The following is a 17,371-nucleotide window of genomic DNA, read 5'->3' on the forward strand; positions in this document are numbered from 1 at the left end:
TGTATATTCAACTTGAAATAAAGATATCACTGGATGTGCTGATGCACACGCATGCCAAGGTTATTTATCCAAATGCCTGCTCCTTCTTTGACTGACCAGCAGATTTTAGCCCGTCATGGATGACTGAATACAAATTCATGCCTTTGTAATAACATAAATGCAAACACGCATGCGGCACACAGGACATAAGATGCCAAAAAAACGTATATAATACTGGTACAGTCTTGGAAAGCGACCCTCTAAACCTGGAGAGACTGACATTAGGTTATATTTCTCTCTATATCTTATTGCTGCCATGTTAAGGCTATTCATCTGATAATCATTAGCATGCTGGAGACAGAGCGCAACTTCACAGTACCACTCACACTGAACTAGTTGTATTCTCCTGATTCATAGATAGTAACAGTACACTACAGCAGAGGTCACATGGTAATCACCAGATGTCTCCCCACTAACAGTTTCTCAATAACTCCAATGTGTTTGCTGTTCAGTTGGACAGGCTTGTGGCTGGTCTCTGGAGCAGAGCAGACACACAGTAACACTGTATTTGTCTGTGTGAACCACAACGCAGCATCGAAGGCCAGAGGCACTAGACCCATAAGGTCTCTACTTTGTTTTACATGGGCTGAGTGTGTGCGCGCGTGTATGCGTGCTCTATAATACATCCTGGCTTTAATAGTGCCCTAATAGGAAGGTCAGTGTAACGGTAAAGCCAGACTGAGTCAGACATGAGGTTTATAGACCCTGGGAGATACGGGGAGCCAAGCCGTGACGCTTTGAATCCTGAATGTCACGCTGTATCACATTTTACTGTCACTTCAGGGGACGGCAGTACAACGGAGCTCATTTGGCTGTTTATAACCGACCCATGTGTTATTGGGCCTGGCTAAATGACAGGTGTTTTGACAACACTGTCAGGCTCTGTAAAACTGAAGGGCACCAATTGAAATGGAAGTCTTTTTTTTTCTTATACAGTTCGGGTCTTTATTAGGCTATGGTAATTATTGCCTTTGTAAAAGCTGGATGATAGTCTTTCTCAACTTTGGAAGTGTATTGCTAGAGAGTGATACCAGATTCATCATGGGAAGGTGAGCTCTCTTTCACTTACCTGCGCAGACGATATATAGCTAGCTATATAAACAGTTTTTTGTGTGTTTTTTTAGTTCCTGTGTATCTGGAGACATGACCTCTTTTTTTAGACAGGCAGCTGACAAGTCAGCCCTAGCTCAATCCACCCACCAAGGACCCCTGGGTTTTTAGGTAGTTGGAGTCGGCTGCTTCTTTTCGAGCGACAACCTGACAGGTGCCAGGCTCCATGGGATTTAGGGAGAGAGGAGCGTGAAACAAAGCGTCACCTTTTGACGCACTGATTTGATTGACTGCTACTCCCATTACGGGATACAGTCTCTAAGCCCCTTAAAGCCGGGGTGAGAGAGGCGGAGAGATGGAGAGACGAAGAGGAAGAGAAAGACGGGGCTGGTCTGAAGTAAGATGTGGCGGGCTTTGTGGTAGAAAGCCCTTGAAGATGTCTGCAGCTCCAGAGGGACCTGCAAAACACAGAGAGAGAGAGAGAGAGAGAGAGAGAGAGAGAGAGAGAGAGAGCGAGAGAGAGAGAGAGAAAGAACCAGCCACAACCCATAGAGCATCACCTGTAGAGGCAGAAACACATACTGTACTGTGACAAGGTGTTTTTATCTGCTCATTTCCCTCTAAATCCACCATGCAGACCCAGACTTTGCATGGTGCTATAAATTGGATTATGAGGTGGCTAATGCATTTTCTGCAGCTGATAAAAGGTCAAAGCTTTTCATCCGGTGGAGAAACTATTTTTTTTTTCTGGGGGATTCTGGAGAGGGAGCGTTGTGGTTGTGAGGTGGGCGGGAGGGACGGGGGGAAGTGAGGACGTTAAAACGTTAATCTCCTGTGAGAGACACTCTTCACACCTCAAACAGGGCTCTTTCACAGCTGCCCAGCCGTGTTAATGTCAGGCCCCCTGCCGAGTGGAGCTACCGGTTGGCTGCTAATGCAGGTCCCACACCAGGGATCATCTTCCTCTTGCTCACCCTCTTCTTCATCAGCTCACATGGACTCCTTCTCCGTCATCCTCGTTAATGCCAGGACCCCTGCTCTGCAGAGCTACAGGCTAGCTGCTAATGTAGGTCTGACACCAGGGCCCCTCTTCCTCCTCCTCATCCAGTTCTTATCCCTCTTTGTCTTCATCATCATCATCATTATTATTATTATTAAGATCAGCTCCTCACCATCACTCACCCAGATGGATTCTCCAGTGTAACCCAGGTTGAAACTGTAGGCATCAGTCTTATCTGTATCTGTCCACAGGTGTTGGAATGCCAGTTGTGGTGTTTAACGCTTGGCCCCATAAAGATGGCTGTTTCAGACACCTGCATACACCATACAGTACACATGTACAGTGGGGGAAAAAAGTATTTGATCCCCTGCTGATTTGGTACGTTTGCCCACTTACAAATAAATGATCAGTCTATAATTTTAATAGTAGGTTTATTTGAACAGTGAGAGACAGAATAACAACAAAAAAATCCAGAAAAACACATGTCAAAAATGTTATAAAATGATTTGCATTTTAATGAGGGAAATAAGTATTTGACCCCTCTGCAAAACATGACTTAGTACTTGGTGGCAAAACCCTTGTTGGCAATCACAGAGGTCAGACGTTTCTTGTAGTTGGCCACCAGGTTTGCACACATCTCAGGAGGGATTTTGTCCCACTCCTCTTTGCAGATCTTCTCCAAGTCATTAAGGTTTCGAGGCTGACGTTTGGCAACTCGAACCTTCAACTCCCTCCACAGATTTTCTATGGGATTAAGGTCTGGAGACTGGCTAGGCCACTCCAGGACCTTAATGTGCTTCTTCTTGAGCCACTCCTTTGTTGCCTTGGCCGTGTGTTTTGGGTCATTGTCATGCTGGAATACCCATCCACGACCCATTTTCAATGCCCTGGCTGAGGGAAGGAGGTTCTCACCCAAGATTTGACGGTACATGGCCCCTTCCATCGTCCCTTTGATGCGGTGAAGTTGTCCTGTCCCCTTAGCAGAAAAACACCCCCAAAGCATAATGTTTCCACCTCCATGTTTGACGGTGGACATGGTGTTCTTGGGGTCATAGGCAGTATTCCTCCTCCTCCAAACACAGCGAGTTGAGTTGATGTCAAAGAGCTCCATTTTGGTCTCATCTGACCACAGCACTTTCCCAAATTGTCCTCTGAGTCATTCAGATGTTCATTGGCAAACGTCAGACGGGCATGTATATGTGCTTTCTTGAGCAGGGGGACCTTGCGGGCGCTGCAGGATTTCAGTCCTTCATGGCGTAGTGTGTTACTAATTGTTCTCTTGGTGACTATGGTCCCAGCTGCCTTGAGATCAATGACAAGATCCTCCCGTGTAGTTCTGGGCTGATTCCTCACCGTTCTCATGATCATTGCAACTCCACGAGGTGAGATCTTGCAAGGAGCCCCAGGCCGAGGGATATTGACAGTTCTTTTGTGTTTCTTCCATTTGCGAATAATCGCACCAACTGTTGTCACCTTCTCTCCAAGCTGCTTGGCGATGGTCTTGTTGCCCATTCCAGCCTTGTGTAGGTCTACAATCTTGTCCCTGACATCATTGGAGAGCTCTTTGGTCTTGGCCATGGTGGAGAGTTTGGAATCTGATTGATTGATTGCTTCTGTGGACAGGTGTCTTTTATACAGGTAACAAGCTGAGATTAGGAGCACTCCCTTTAAGAGTGTGCTCCTAATCTCAGCTCGTTACCTATATAAAAGACACCTGGTAGCCAGAAATCTTTCTGATTGAGAGGGGGTCAAATACTTATTTCCCTCATTAAAATGCAAATCAATTTATAACATTTTTGACATGCGTTTTTCTGGATATTTTTGTTGTTATTCTGTCTCTCACTGTTCAAATGAACCTACCATTAAAATTATAGACTGATCCTTTCTTTGTCAGTGGGCAAACGTACAAAATCAGCAGGGGATCAAATACTTTTTTCCCCCACTGTATGTTAACAACTGCATCATAACCTAAAGTCCTTGCATGGGTATTTTATGTCATTGAGTGTGCATATAGCGGGTGTGGGGCGGCAGGTAACCTAGCGGTTAAGAGCGTTGGGCCAGTCACCGAAAGGTCGCTGGTTTGAATCCCGGAGCCGACTAGGTGAAATATACTGTCGCCGGGCCCTTGAGCAAAGCACTTAACTCTAATTGCTCCTGTAAGTCGCTCTGGATAAGAGCATCAGCTAATGACCAAAATGTAAAATGAACATGATTGTTCCAATTCTTCCTCGTTGTCTTATATGAATAATTAATAGTCATACTACAATTATAACATAATTTACTTAAGATAATCAAGTCCTTGTAATGTACATTGATTGCTTTGTTATTGTTTTTTTTATTGCCTGTTTGCTTGGCTCAATTAGCGCCAAATCAACCATCAATCTCAGGTGCATTTTCTGGTAACATTTTAATTTAACATGCAATCAAAGCTGTTTTCTCATCACGTTGTAGATAGCATCCTGAGCGATTTTTGTATTAAAGAAGCCGTTCTTTTAATAATTCATATGGAAATAAATGAACATGTTGAGCTCATTGCATCTGTTTAATGGACATACGTGTTCAATAACTTCTTTCATCGACCTCAAGGGAATAAACATTTGTGTGTGTGTGTGTGTGTGTATGTGCGCGTGCCATGCAGTAATAGATACATTGCCTTAATGGTCTGCTGTTCTGCTATGTTAATTGCAGTTACACAGCAGCAGCACTTTATTATTTACTTGCATAATTCATGATTGTCTGTTTGAAACGCATCTTGTTGTTCCAAGATGCTCTCAGTAAGTATTACATCCAGCTCCTTTAGCGTCTTTCCCAAATGGCACCCTATTCTATAGTGCACTACTTTTGGCCAAGGCTCCTAGGGCTCTGGCCAAAAGTAGTGCACTGTGTAAGGAATAGGGTGTCATGTGGGATGCCGACTTTCTCTCGCTTCCTTTCTACATCTACCAAGTAATACAATAGGTAAAGTAAAGACGGCTTTATTGAATTTACCTGTAGGATTTTCCCCCCACTATTTCAGCTGCGGCGTTCTGAAAGTATTTTGTTTGCCTCTGACATCTGGTAATGTTTGTCATTACTCTTGTGTGTGTGTCCCTGAGAGGCTGGGAAAAGAGTGTCACAGAAAACGTCTGGAGCACCGTTTCTCTTCAATGGAAGGGAATTTTATCCTATTCAGAGGAAGGCATGTGATGTATAACATAGGAAGTACAGAGAGGTTGTCTTCTAGTTTGACCCATGAGTCAATGTTGTTGGCAGAGAGAGTGAGTTTGGCTGTTACATATAAGATGTTATAGTCATAATGCTGAAAGGTGTTTTTCTCTCCATTTCAAGTCCACACGCACGAGCACAAACAAATCATAGAAATAGACACGGGTACAGTACACACACATTATGCTATATACAGTAAGTGCATTTACCCACAAACCCCTCACACACACACAAACACACAAACACACACACACACACGCACGCACGCACGCACGCACGCACGCACGCACGCACGCACGCACGCACGCACGCACGCACGCACGCACGCACGCACGCACGCACGCACGCACGCACGCACACACACACACACACACACACACACACACACACACACACACACACACACACACACACACACACACACACACACACATATATAGACCCATATGTGGTGTGCATGCACCCTTTCCTCCCTCCCTCCCTCCTCTATCTGAATTCCAGCGATAGCACCTCGGCCTCTAATGTAGCAAATGTACATCAGCCTTATCGCCCGGCTTATGCACAGATAGCAACTTGTATCTTCGAGGCAAAGCAAGTGAATTATCTTCTACGTCTGTTATTGCTCATTTCTTCCCCCTGCTTTGGAGAGGAAAGGGGGGAGAGGAGAGGAGAGGAGGGAGGGGAGAAGAGGAAGGGAGGGCAGAGGAGGGAGGGGAGAAGAGGAAGGGAGGGGAGAGGAGAGGAGAGAGGAGCCCCTGTGGGATGCGTATGATGAGATGGAGAGCTGAAAGGCAGTTTATCCTTCCGTTTGTACCATTACATTAATTTAAGAAAGCAAACAGCCCGGATGAGACTTCTCCCCATCTCCAGCTCCTACACTACAGTGTATGTGTTCAAAATGGCACCCTATTCCCTACAGTATATAGTGCACTACTTTTGACCAGAGCCCTATGGGTCCTGGTCAAAAGTAGTGCACTATAAAGGGAATAGTGTGCAATTTGGGACATAACATCTGTGTTTCACTGTTAAATGGATCAAGCTGATTTTAATGCATAGTACAGTATGTACACTGAATAAAAATATAAACACAACATGTAAATTGTTACTTTCATGAGCTGAAATAAAAGATCCCCGAAATGTTCCACACACAAAAAAAATGTATTTCTCTCCAATTTTGTGTACAAATTCATTTACATATCTCTTAGTGAGCATTTTCCTTTGCCAAGATAATCCATCCACCTGACAGGTGTGGCATATCAAGAAGCTGATCAACAGCATGATCATTACACAGGTGCACCTTGTGCTGGGGACAATAAAAGGCCTCTCTAAAAATGTGCAGTTTTGTCACACAACACAATGACACAGATGTCCCAAGTTTTGAGGGAGCGTGCAATTGGCATGCTGACTGCAGTAATGTCTGCCAGATCTGTTGCCAGAGAATTGAATGTTAATTTCTCTACCATAAGCCGTCTCCAACTTCATTTTAGAGAATTTGGCAGTACGTCCAACTGGAAGACCACGTGTATGGCGTCATGTGGGCGAGCGGTTTGCTGATGTCAATGTTGTGAACAGAGTGCCCCATGGTGGTGGTGGGGTTATGGTATGGGCAGGCATAAGTTACGGACAACAAACGAAAAATGTCATTTTATCGATGGCATTTTAAATGCACAGAGATACCATGATGAGATCCTGATGCCTATTTTTGTGCCATTCATCCGCTGCCATCATCTCATGTTTCGCCATGATAATGCACAGCCCTATGTCGCAAGGATCTGTACACAATTCCTGAAAGCTGAACATGTCCCAGTTCTTCCATGGCCTGCATACTCACCAGACATGTCACCCATTGAGCATGTTTGGGACGCTCTGGATCGACGTTTGCGACATAATGTTCCAGTTCCCGCCAATTCCAGCAAATTCGCACAACCATTGAAGAGTGGGACAACATTACACAGGCCACAATCAACATCCTGATCGATACAAATGGTGGTCACACCAGATACTGGTTTTCTGATCCACCCCTACTTTTTTTTAAGGTGTCGGTCACCAACAGATGCATATCATGTGAAATCCACAGATTAGGGCCTAATGAATTTATTTCAATTGACTGATTTCCTTATATGAACTGTAACTTAGTAAAATCTTAGAAAATGTTTATATTTTTGTTCAGTATATTTTATCAGTGTCCTTCAAATAGGTGCCTTGCCCCAGAGAGACTATACTTCACATAATGAGTTTTCAGCAGTAACATGAAAGGAATGTTCTCATTTAGGAACGAAAGAACACGATGCCCCCTGGAAGGGGATGGGTTGGAGGGAGGCAGGGGCCTAGTCGAGATGTGTGCACCCCGAGGGCAGTTCATCCTCAGCATTTAGCTGCAGTAAATAGAGAGTTAATCCCATGCAGCGCGTCTAAAGGTTTTGAGGAATCTCTGACATCGCTCAATATTGTGCACTGGTGAAGCAATGTATGCCTTAAGAATGTGTTATTTACATTTACATTTAAGTCATTTAGCAGACGCTCTTATCCAGAGCGACTTACAAAATGGTGCATTCACCTTATGATATCCAGTGGAACAACCACTTTACAATAGTGCATCTAAATCTTTTAAGGGGGGGGGTTAGAAGGATTACTTTATCCTATCCTAGGTATTCCTTAAAGAGGTGGGGTTTCAGGTGTCTCCGGAAGGTGGTGATTGACTCCGCTGTCCTGGCGTCGTGAGGGAGCTTGTTCCACCATTGGGGTGCCAGAGCAGCGAACAGTTTTGACTGGGCTGAGCGGGAACTGTGCTTCCTCAGAGGTAGGGGGGCCAGCAGGCCAGTGGTGGATGAACGCAGTGCCCTTGTTTGGGTGTAGGGCCTGATCAGAGCCTGAAGGTATGGAGGTGCCGTTCCCTTCACAGCTCCGTAGGCAATCACCATGGTCTTGTAGCGGATGCGAGCTTCAACTGGAAGCCAGTGGAGAGAGCGGAGGAGCGGGGTGACGTGAGAGAACTTGGGAAGGTTGAACACCAGACGGGCTGCGGCGTTCTGGATGAGTTGTAGGGGTTTAATGGCACAGGCAGGGAGCCCAGCCAACAGCGAGTTGCAGTAATCCAGACGGGAGATGACAAGTGCCTGGATTAGGACCTGCGCCGCTTCCTGTGTGAGGCAGGGTCGTACTCTGCGAATGTTGTAGAGCATGAACCTACAGGATCGGGTCACCGCCTTGATGTTAGTGGAGAACGACAGGGTGTTGTCCAGGATCACGCCAAGGTTCTTAGCACTCTGGGAGGAGGACACAAGGGAGTTGTCAACCGTGATGGCAAGATCATGGAACGGGCAGTCCTTCCCCGGGAGGAAGAGCAGCTCCGTCTTGCCGAGGTTCAGCTTGAGCTGGTGATCCGTCATCCACACTGATATGTCTGACAGACATGCAGAGATGCGATTCGCCGCCTGGTTATCAGAAGGGGGAAAGGAGAAGATTAATTGTGTGTCGTCTGCATAGCAATGATAGGAGAGACCATGTGAGGATATGACAGAGCCAAGTGACTTGGTGTATAGCGAGAATAGGAGAGGGCCTAGAACAGAGCCCTGGGGGACACCAGTGGTGAGAGCGCATGGTGCGGAGACAGATTCTCGCCACGCCACCTGGTAGGTGCGACCTGTCAGGTAGGACGCAATCCAAGCGTGGGCCGCGCCGGAGATGCCCAACTCGGAGAGGGTGGAGAGGAGGATCTGATGGTTCACAGTATCAAAGGCAGCAGATAGGTCTAGAAGGATGAGAGCAGAGGAGAGAGAGTTAGCTTTAGCAGTGCGGAGAGCCTCCGTGACACAGAGAAGAGCAGTCTCAGTTGAATGCCCAGTCTTGAAACCTGACTGATTAGGATCAAGAAGGTCATTCTGAGAGAGATAGCAGGAGAGCTGGCCAAGGACGGCACGTTCAAGAGTTTTGGAGAGAAAAGAAAGAAGGGATACTGGTCTGTAGTTGTTGACATCGGAGGGATCGAGTGTAGGTTTTTTCAGAAGGGGTGCAACTCTCGCTCTCTTGAAGACGGAAGGGACGTAGCCAGTGGTCAAGGATGAGTTGATGAGCGAGGTGAGGAAGGGGAGAAGGTCTCCGGAAATGGTCTGGAGAAGAGAGGAGGGGATAGGGTCAAGTGGGCAGGTTGTTGGGCGGCCGGCCGTCACATGTTAACACATGTTATGAAGTCCTTATGTCGGTACCCTTCAAGTAAAGTTACCAATATTTATTTTTGCTTCTTAATTCATAATATTCCATCAATGCAAAGCGAGAGCGGCACTCAGTTTCCAATGCTAGATTCATCTCTTGTACATAAACATAAACGGTACCGTAGATCTGTCATGATACAACGGGGTGCATGAGATAACCAGCAGCATTAGTTACGGTGCTTGGGTTTTCCGTCACTGGTTATTCGGACAAATCACAATTTCGCAGGTCTTAGCGTCTTTGGAATTCCCGAAGGGGAGGGTACATATGGCCCATAAACTTGCACGTAAGTTTCAAAGAGAGCGGGTGGAGCTCTTCATTCCGCTTCCGATCCTCGTCCTATCTCTTCTCTTAACAGGTATAGACCCTAGAACTTTATCGAGCATCTGACCAATAATGCAAGACTTTAATTCTGGGTTAATCAAGATGAATGCTTGATTGCATAATTGACAGCACAGCACACACACCACACGCTATAAACAAACGAACTACATTGTCATCCTAGATTGCACTTTATGAGAACTGTTTTGATTGAACACTTTGACTTGGTTTCCGGGTCACGGGGAGGAGGAGGTTCTTCCTATTTTGTGACTACTACTGTAGCTATGCTCTGCAGTATCTCTGTGAGCCTTTTAATATCTAGACACTTCTCCCATGATGGATAACCCAATTTCATAACCTAATCATGGGTCCCACTGCAAACATAGCATCCCCAGTTTCATTTTAGATATCCTCTACTCCGACACAGAGCACCCAAAAATAGACTGGGTGATAAATGTGATTGAAAAGCAGCTGATCGAGGAGGAGAGCGAGTGACAGAGGGCTCATCACACAGCACGTCAGCAAGCAGATGACTCCCTTGGATGACTTCCTCTGATGGCTTCCTCTCTCTTCTCTTTTTTTCCTTCCTATATCCTCTATATCATACCCTTTGTCTTTCCGATACTGTAGTTCCATCTCCCAACCAAAACAATAACAAACCTAATCCCCCACATATACACTGCGTGCACAATTATTAGGCAAGTGAGTATTCTGATCTTATCATTGTTTCTATTCACATTTTCGAACTCCAAACCATATAAACTTGAATGCTTATTGGATTTAATCATTTTCAGGTGATATGTATTTGTGTAATGAGGGAGGGTGTGGCGAAAGTGAATAACACCTTATATCAAGGTGTGCATAATTATTAGGCAGCCTCATGAGCTCAGGTAAAATGGGCCAAAAAAGAGATTTAACTGACACTGAAAAGCCAAAAATGTAAAATGCCTTTCAGACAGATGCGACACACTTTAAATAGCTAAACTATTGAGGTGTGACCACCGGACATTCAAACGTTTTGTTGCGAATAGTCAACTGGGGCGCAAAAAACGCATGGGGAAGAAAAGGCGCATATTAACTGCAAAAGACTTGAGAAGAATTAAACGTCAAACTACCAGGAATCCATTATCCTCCAGTGCCACCGTATTCCAGAACTGCAACCTACCTGGAGTGTTCAGAAGTACAAGGTGTCAAGTGCTCAGAGACATGGCCAAGGTCAAGAAGACTGAAACAAGACCACCACTGAATAAGATTCACAAGTTGAAGCGTCAAGATTGGGCCAAGAAATACCTGAAGACAGATTCTTCAAAGGTTTTATGGACAGATGAAATGAAAGTGACTCTTGATGGACCAAATGGATGGACCCGTGGCTGGATCAGTAATGGACACAGGGCACCACTTTGAGTCAGGTGCCAGCAAGGTGAAGGAGGGGTACTGGTATGGGCTGCTATCATTGAGGATGAGGTAGTTGGACCTTTTCGGGTTGAAGATGGACTGAAACTCAACTCCCAAACCTACTGCCAGTTTCTGGAAGATTCTTTCGTCAAACAGTGGTACAGGAAGAAGTCCTCAGCATTCTAGAAGGCCATGATCTTTATGCAGGACAATGCTCCATCACATGCATCCAAGTACTTCACTGCTTGGCTAGCCAGCAAGGGCCTCAAAGATGCCTGAATAATGACCTGGCCCCCTTCCTCACCTGACTTAAATCCTATTGAGAACTTGTGGGCCCTTCTCAAACGTGAGATTTACAGTGATGGAAGACAATACACCTTTTTGAACAGCATTTGGGAGGCTGTGGTTGCTGCTTCAGCAAAAATTGATTGTGAACAGATCAAGAAACTGACAGACTCCATGGATGGAAGGCTGGCTCATGGCAGTTATTGAAAATAAGGGTGGCTATATTGGTCACTGAATATTTTTGAAAGGCCAAAAATGTTATATAATTGTCATTTTGTGTAACTTATCTGTTACACTTACTCTAAAAATTGAGAATAAACAAGTGAGTTGAGAGAAATTATTTTGTGAATGTAGTTGCCCAATAATTGTGCACAGTAATAGTTGCCTAATAATTGTGCACACATATATTTCCATGAGAAAGACAAAACTCACCTTTCCTTTGTTAAACATTCAGGTTTGAGGTTCAATAACATTTTGGATTGACTGAGAGCATTGTGTTTGTTCAACAATAAAATGAATCCCGAGGAATATAATTTGCCTAATAATTGTGCACGCAGTGTAGTATCTAATCCCCCACATACAGTATCTAATCCCCCACACACAGTATCTAATCCCCCACATACAGTATCTAATCCCCCACATACAGTATCTAATCCCCCACACACAGTATCTAATCCCCCACATACAGTATCTAATCCCCCACACACAGTATCTAATCCCCCACATACAGTATCTAATCCCCCACATACAGTATCTAATCCCCCACACACAGTATCTAATCCCCCACATACAGTATCTAATCCCCCACACACAGTATCTAATCCCCCACACACAGAATCTAATGTACAATGCATTGAGAAAGTATTCAGATCTCCCTCCTCTACCCGTCGTCAATCTACACACAATATCCAATAATGACAAAGCAAAAATAAGTTTAGACATTTTTGCTAATTTATATATTTTTAAACTTTGAAAAATCATATTTACATAAGTATTCAGACCCTTTATTCAGAATTTGTTGAAACACCTTTGGCAGCGATTACAGCCTGGAAGACCACGTGTATGGCGTCTCGGGTATGACGCTACAAGCTTGGCACACCTTATTTGGGGAGTTTCTCCCATTCTTCTCTGCAGATCCTCTCAAGCTCTGTCAGGTTGGATAGGGAGTGTTGCTGCACAGCTATTTTCATGTCTCTCCAGAGATGTTAGATCAGGTTCAAGTCCGGCCTGGGCCACTCAAGGACATTCAGAGTCGTGTCCCGAAGCTACTCTTGTGTTGTCTTGGCTGTGTGCTTAGGGTCGTTGTCCTGTTGGAAGGTGAACTTTCACGCCAGTCTGAGGTTCTGAGCGCTCTGGAGCAGGTTTTCATCAAGGATCTCTCTGTACTTGGCTCCGGTCATCTTTCCCTCGATCCTGTCTAGTCTCCCAGTCCCTGCCGCTGAAAAACATTCCCACAGCATGATGCTGCCACCACCATGCTTCACCATAGGGATGGTGCCAGGTTTCCTCCAGGCATGACGCTTGGCATTCAGGCCAAACAGTTCAATCTTGGTTTCATCAGACCATAGAATTTTGTTTCTCATGGTCTGAGAGTCTTTAGGTGCCTTTTGGCAAACACCAAGCGGGCTGTCATGTGCCTTTCACTGAGGAGTGGCTTCCGTCTGGCCACTCTACCATAAAGGTCTGGTTAGTGGATTGCTGCAGAGATGGTTGCCCTTCTGGAAGGTTCTCCCATTTCATCAGAGGAACTATGGAGCTCAGTCAGAGTGACCATTGGGTGTGACCGTCACCTCCCTGACCCCGATTGCTCAGTTTGGCCGGGCAGCCAGCTCTAGGAAGCGTCTTTGTGGTTCCAAACTTATTCCATTTAAGAATGATGGAGGCCACTGTGTTCTTGGGGACCTTCAATGCTGCAGACATTTTTTGGTACCCTTCCCTAGATCTGTGCCTCAACACAATCCTGTCTTGAAGCTCTACGGACAATTCCTTTGACCTCATGGCTTGGTTTTTGCTCTGACATGCGCTGTCAACTGTGGGACCTTATATAGACATGTGTTTGCCTTTCCAAATCAAGGATGATCAATGGAAACAGGATGCACCTGAGCTCTATTTCGGGTCTCATATCAAAGAGTCTGAATACTTATGTAAATAAGGCATTTCTGTTTTTGATTTTCAATACATTTCCAAAAATGTTGAAAAACCTTTGTCATTATGGGGTATTGTGTGTAGATTGATGAGGAAAATGTTTTTTATTTAATCAATTTTAGAATAAGGCTGTAACGTAACAAAATGTGTAAAAAGTCAAGGGGTCTGAATACTTTCCGAATGCACTGTATTTCTCAAGGCCTTTTTCTGTGGGCTGTGATGGTGCAACGTCCGGTCTTAACCACAGAAAATATGCCTACCTACTCTGTGCTTTTAACATGCTTTAACAATTTATGAGATAGGCCTACAGTATGTCTGGGGAAATTTCAGAAAATAGTTTTTGGTGCTATAGCTGTCAGTTTGACATTTGTGTGTGTGTGTGTGTGTGAGTTTGTGTGTGTGTGTATGAGTTTGTGTGTGTGTGTGTGAATTTGTAAGTCCTAGGCAGTGTAAGCCGGATGAGGTTTAGTTTATTCTAATCTAAAGCCAGGACCATAATTAAATTTACCTTACCCACATCTCTAGCCAAGGAGCCTGTGGATGCCGTGCACTCAGTCAAAAGAATGGCATTAGTCCCCTATTTTAAGAGCAGTATCCATATTCCTTTGTCAGTCGTACTATTGTCGTTCCAATTCCCTGCGTTGAACAAGCTCCTAGCTAGCAGCAAATCGGATCTCTTGGAGAGCCATTGTAATTACTGGGAGCTGAATGGGTGAATACTTTCAAATCCACAGGACTGATGAGTGGCACATTCCATCTGTCTTAATCCTTGTTCACATATCAGAGATCATGTCTTGGGGAAGAAAGAATGAAACAATACAGTGCTTTGTGTATGTGTGTGTGTGCCATTTGTGTGGGTATTTGTGCCGGTGTGTGTGTGTGTATGCCTGTGTGTTTTACTGTACGTGACTACATCCTGTATTGCCAGTATATGGTCCTCATTTCCTCTGTGCATGACCTCTTCTTTCCTGTCAGGTACATTAAGCAGAGCAGACCGGTTCCAGGAGGCCTGGGAGGGGAGGAGAATGGTTGTCTTCCCCCTTTACAGTGCTCCTCAGGGGTCTGGATAGAGCATTAACGGCCTCTCTATGGAGCCTCAGTGGGGACATGAGCAGTGGTTTATCAGGCAACCCGAGACCCAGACCCAGAGGCCAGCAGCTTGCCTTAATGCCATCGGATTGGCCTGTGAAAACCACATTTGTTTAGCGCTTAGCTAGCGAGAGAATAATGACAGCCACCCTCTCTCTTATTGACTGTCTGCAATGGCAGAGTGATGTCATAAGCAGTCTTTCTGCTCTGCTGCAGACGTCTAGGCTGTATCCCAAATAGCACCCTATTCCATATATAATGCACTACTTTTGACCAAAGCCCTTTGGACCATGGTCAAAAGTAGTGAACTAAATAGGGAGTAGGTTGGCATTTGGGACACAGCGTCTAGTTCCTGGTGCCAGAGGTTCTTGGGTTCTGTTTAAGAGAAATTGGCGGTGTCTTATAAAGAGGACTGGGGAATGTGATGTCTCTCCCCATAAACCTGGGTCGTTTTGTTTATTCCACAATAGAATGGAAGGAAGGTTAATAACCGCTGCCATTTTAACCCAGTCAGTCTTATTAGATTGCTTCAGATGATTGGCCCAAACCCCATGCAGATCTCTGGTAAGAAAAAATGTTTCTCCTCTCTTCCTACCTTCCCTGCCTCCCTCCCTCCATCCAATTCATATCCCAGATTTCTCTCTCTCACACTCTCTCTCTTTCTCTCTCCCTCTGTGTGACAGCTTATTCTGAGGACGTATGTGTGTGTGCGCCTTCCTCCTATCCGTTAGTTTAACTGCTGTGCGTCCAGGTGAGTGGAGCAGTGGTTAATGGGCTGTAAGTGTCCCAGAGAGAGAGACACCATGGAACCACTTCTCCCTGTCACCCATATTAAACATAAAGAATCACACTGGCCCTGTCGTTATGGCCGTCGTTAAAGACATCCAACATGGCCACCGTGGTTCATCTTCCCGGGTTAATGGCCATGTTTTAGTGTTACTCGGGGTATCAATTAAAACCCACATCACTTTTATGACCTGTTCTCGGAAGGGGGTGTGTGTGTGTGTGTGTGTGTGTGTGTGTGTGTGTGTGTGTGTGTGTGTGTGTGTGTGTGTGTGTGCACTGCACGTGTGTGTGTATGTTCCTTTTTACTAGTGATTGTCGGGAACGTGAACAGTATTTTGGAAAGGTTTTATGTTAGTGACAATATTGTTGTTGTAGAAATCCACATACCCCACACACTGCAGACAGAAAGCAATAGATGAATAATGCAAGACAATTGGATGGGAGGGAGCTTTGTGAAAGCTGAATGTAATAGACTACTCAGTACGGGAATGTGGGCCTTCTCTTCCTGCTGCTAAATCAAAGTGTTTCCATTTGGCAGACGCTTTATTCTTAGCTGAGAGAGGCTGTGTTTTGTCAATCCACCACAACTGTGACATTGACAGTAAAGCAAAACAAAACGGACCTCACAGCAGACAGAGAGGGAAGGAGGGACATAGAAAGGTCGAGAGAGCTCCTTGGCTCAGCCCCTGCTAAGGAAACATCTCACATTGGAATGGTATTGTTTAAACGTGCAGAATGATTGGCCCAGTCTGGAAAGACTTAAAGGGATACTTTGGGATTTTGGCAATGCGCCCATTTATTTACTTCCCAAGAGTCAGGTGAACCTGTGGATCCCCATTTCTATGTCTCTGTGTCCAGTATGAAGGAAGTTGGTGATACCCGTAGACTTCCAGTCATTGCACTAACGCTAGTTACCATTGGCTCACAAAACTACCTCTAACTTCCTTCATACTGGACACAGAGACATACAAATGTAATCCACTACTTCCACACATCTGACTCTGGGGAAGTAGATTAAGGGCCTCATTGTCAAAATCCCGAAGTATCCCTTTAAAGCCCCAGATTTAGAAATGGAATGAGATGGTGGGTCATGGCAGTAATGAGGTCTCTCTCTCTCTCGCTGTCTTTCTCTCTCTCTCTCTCCCCCTTGCGCTCTCACACTTTCTCTCTCTCTATCTCTCTCTCTCTTTCTCTCGCTTTGCCTCTCTTTCGCGCTGCCTCTCTCTCTCTGCATCTCTCTCTGTCTGCCTCCTATGTCTGTCTGTCTCTCTCTCTTAATTACCCTAGCTCTTGCTCTCGCTCTCTCTCAAACCAAGGCTAAAGATTCTGAATAAAGCACTGATTCAAGGAGAGCGAGGAAAGGAAGAAAGAAAGTATATATTTTATACGGTAGCTTCTGTGTCCTCTTTGTCTGTTTTAATGGCCTCGTGGCTATTTTGGCATCTTTTTGGGGGGCTGTTATTTAGGCCCTATGGAGGCAGTGAATAAGCACTCCAACACCTAGTGAGGGTTCAGCGTTTTCATACTGCCCATGGAAATGAGGGGAGAGTGAAAAACTCTGTGTCACATGCACACCCTCCTCCCTCATCCCTCCCTCTTCCTCCCTCCACCACATAGGCCTTGCTGAATGAAAACCTCCAAAGCTGATTAGTCAAACTTGTGATTTCCAATTTCAAACCCCAGACACAAATCCCTGCACTTAATATCCATGGTAGAAGCGATTCGGGCCCTGCCCCTGTCTCTGCCTCGGCCTCCTCTCGCCTTTAGGCAGGCAATGGCAGGGGGAGAAAATGGTCCTCTGTTAGCAGTTTATTCAGAGTGGATGGAGAAGAGGATGAAGGGGAGGAA

The 17,371-nt window shown here is 45.3% G+C and overlaps 1 protein-coding gene across 2 annotated transcripts in view; it reads left to right on the forward strand.

Annotated features, from left to right (window-relative positions):
* The window catches only part of LOC106578541 (partitioning defective 3 homolog), a 568,924-nt gene that overhangs the window by 438,499 nt on the left and 113,054 nt on the right, over positions 1 to 17,371 (forward strand). The gene's annotated exons all lie outside the window — the stretch shown is intronic.

Source organism: Salmo salar, chromosome 19 (genome assembly GCF_965601325.2).
Source record: "Salmo salar chromosome 19, fSalSal1, whole genome shotgun sequence".
NCBI lineage: Eukaryota > Metazoa > Chordata > Actinopteri > Salmoniformes > Salmonidae > Salmo > Salmo salar.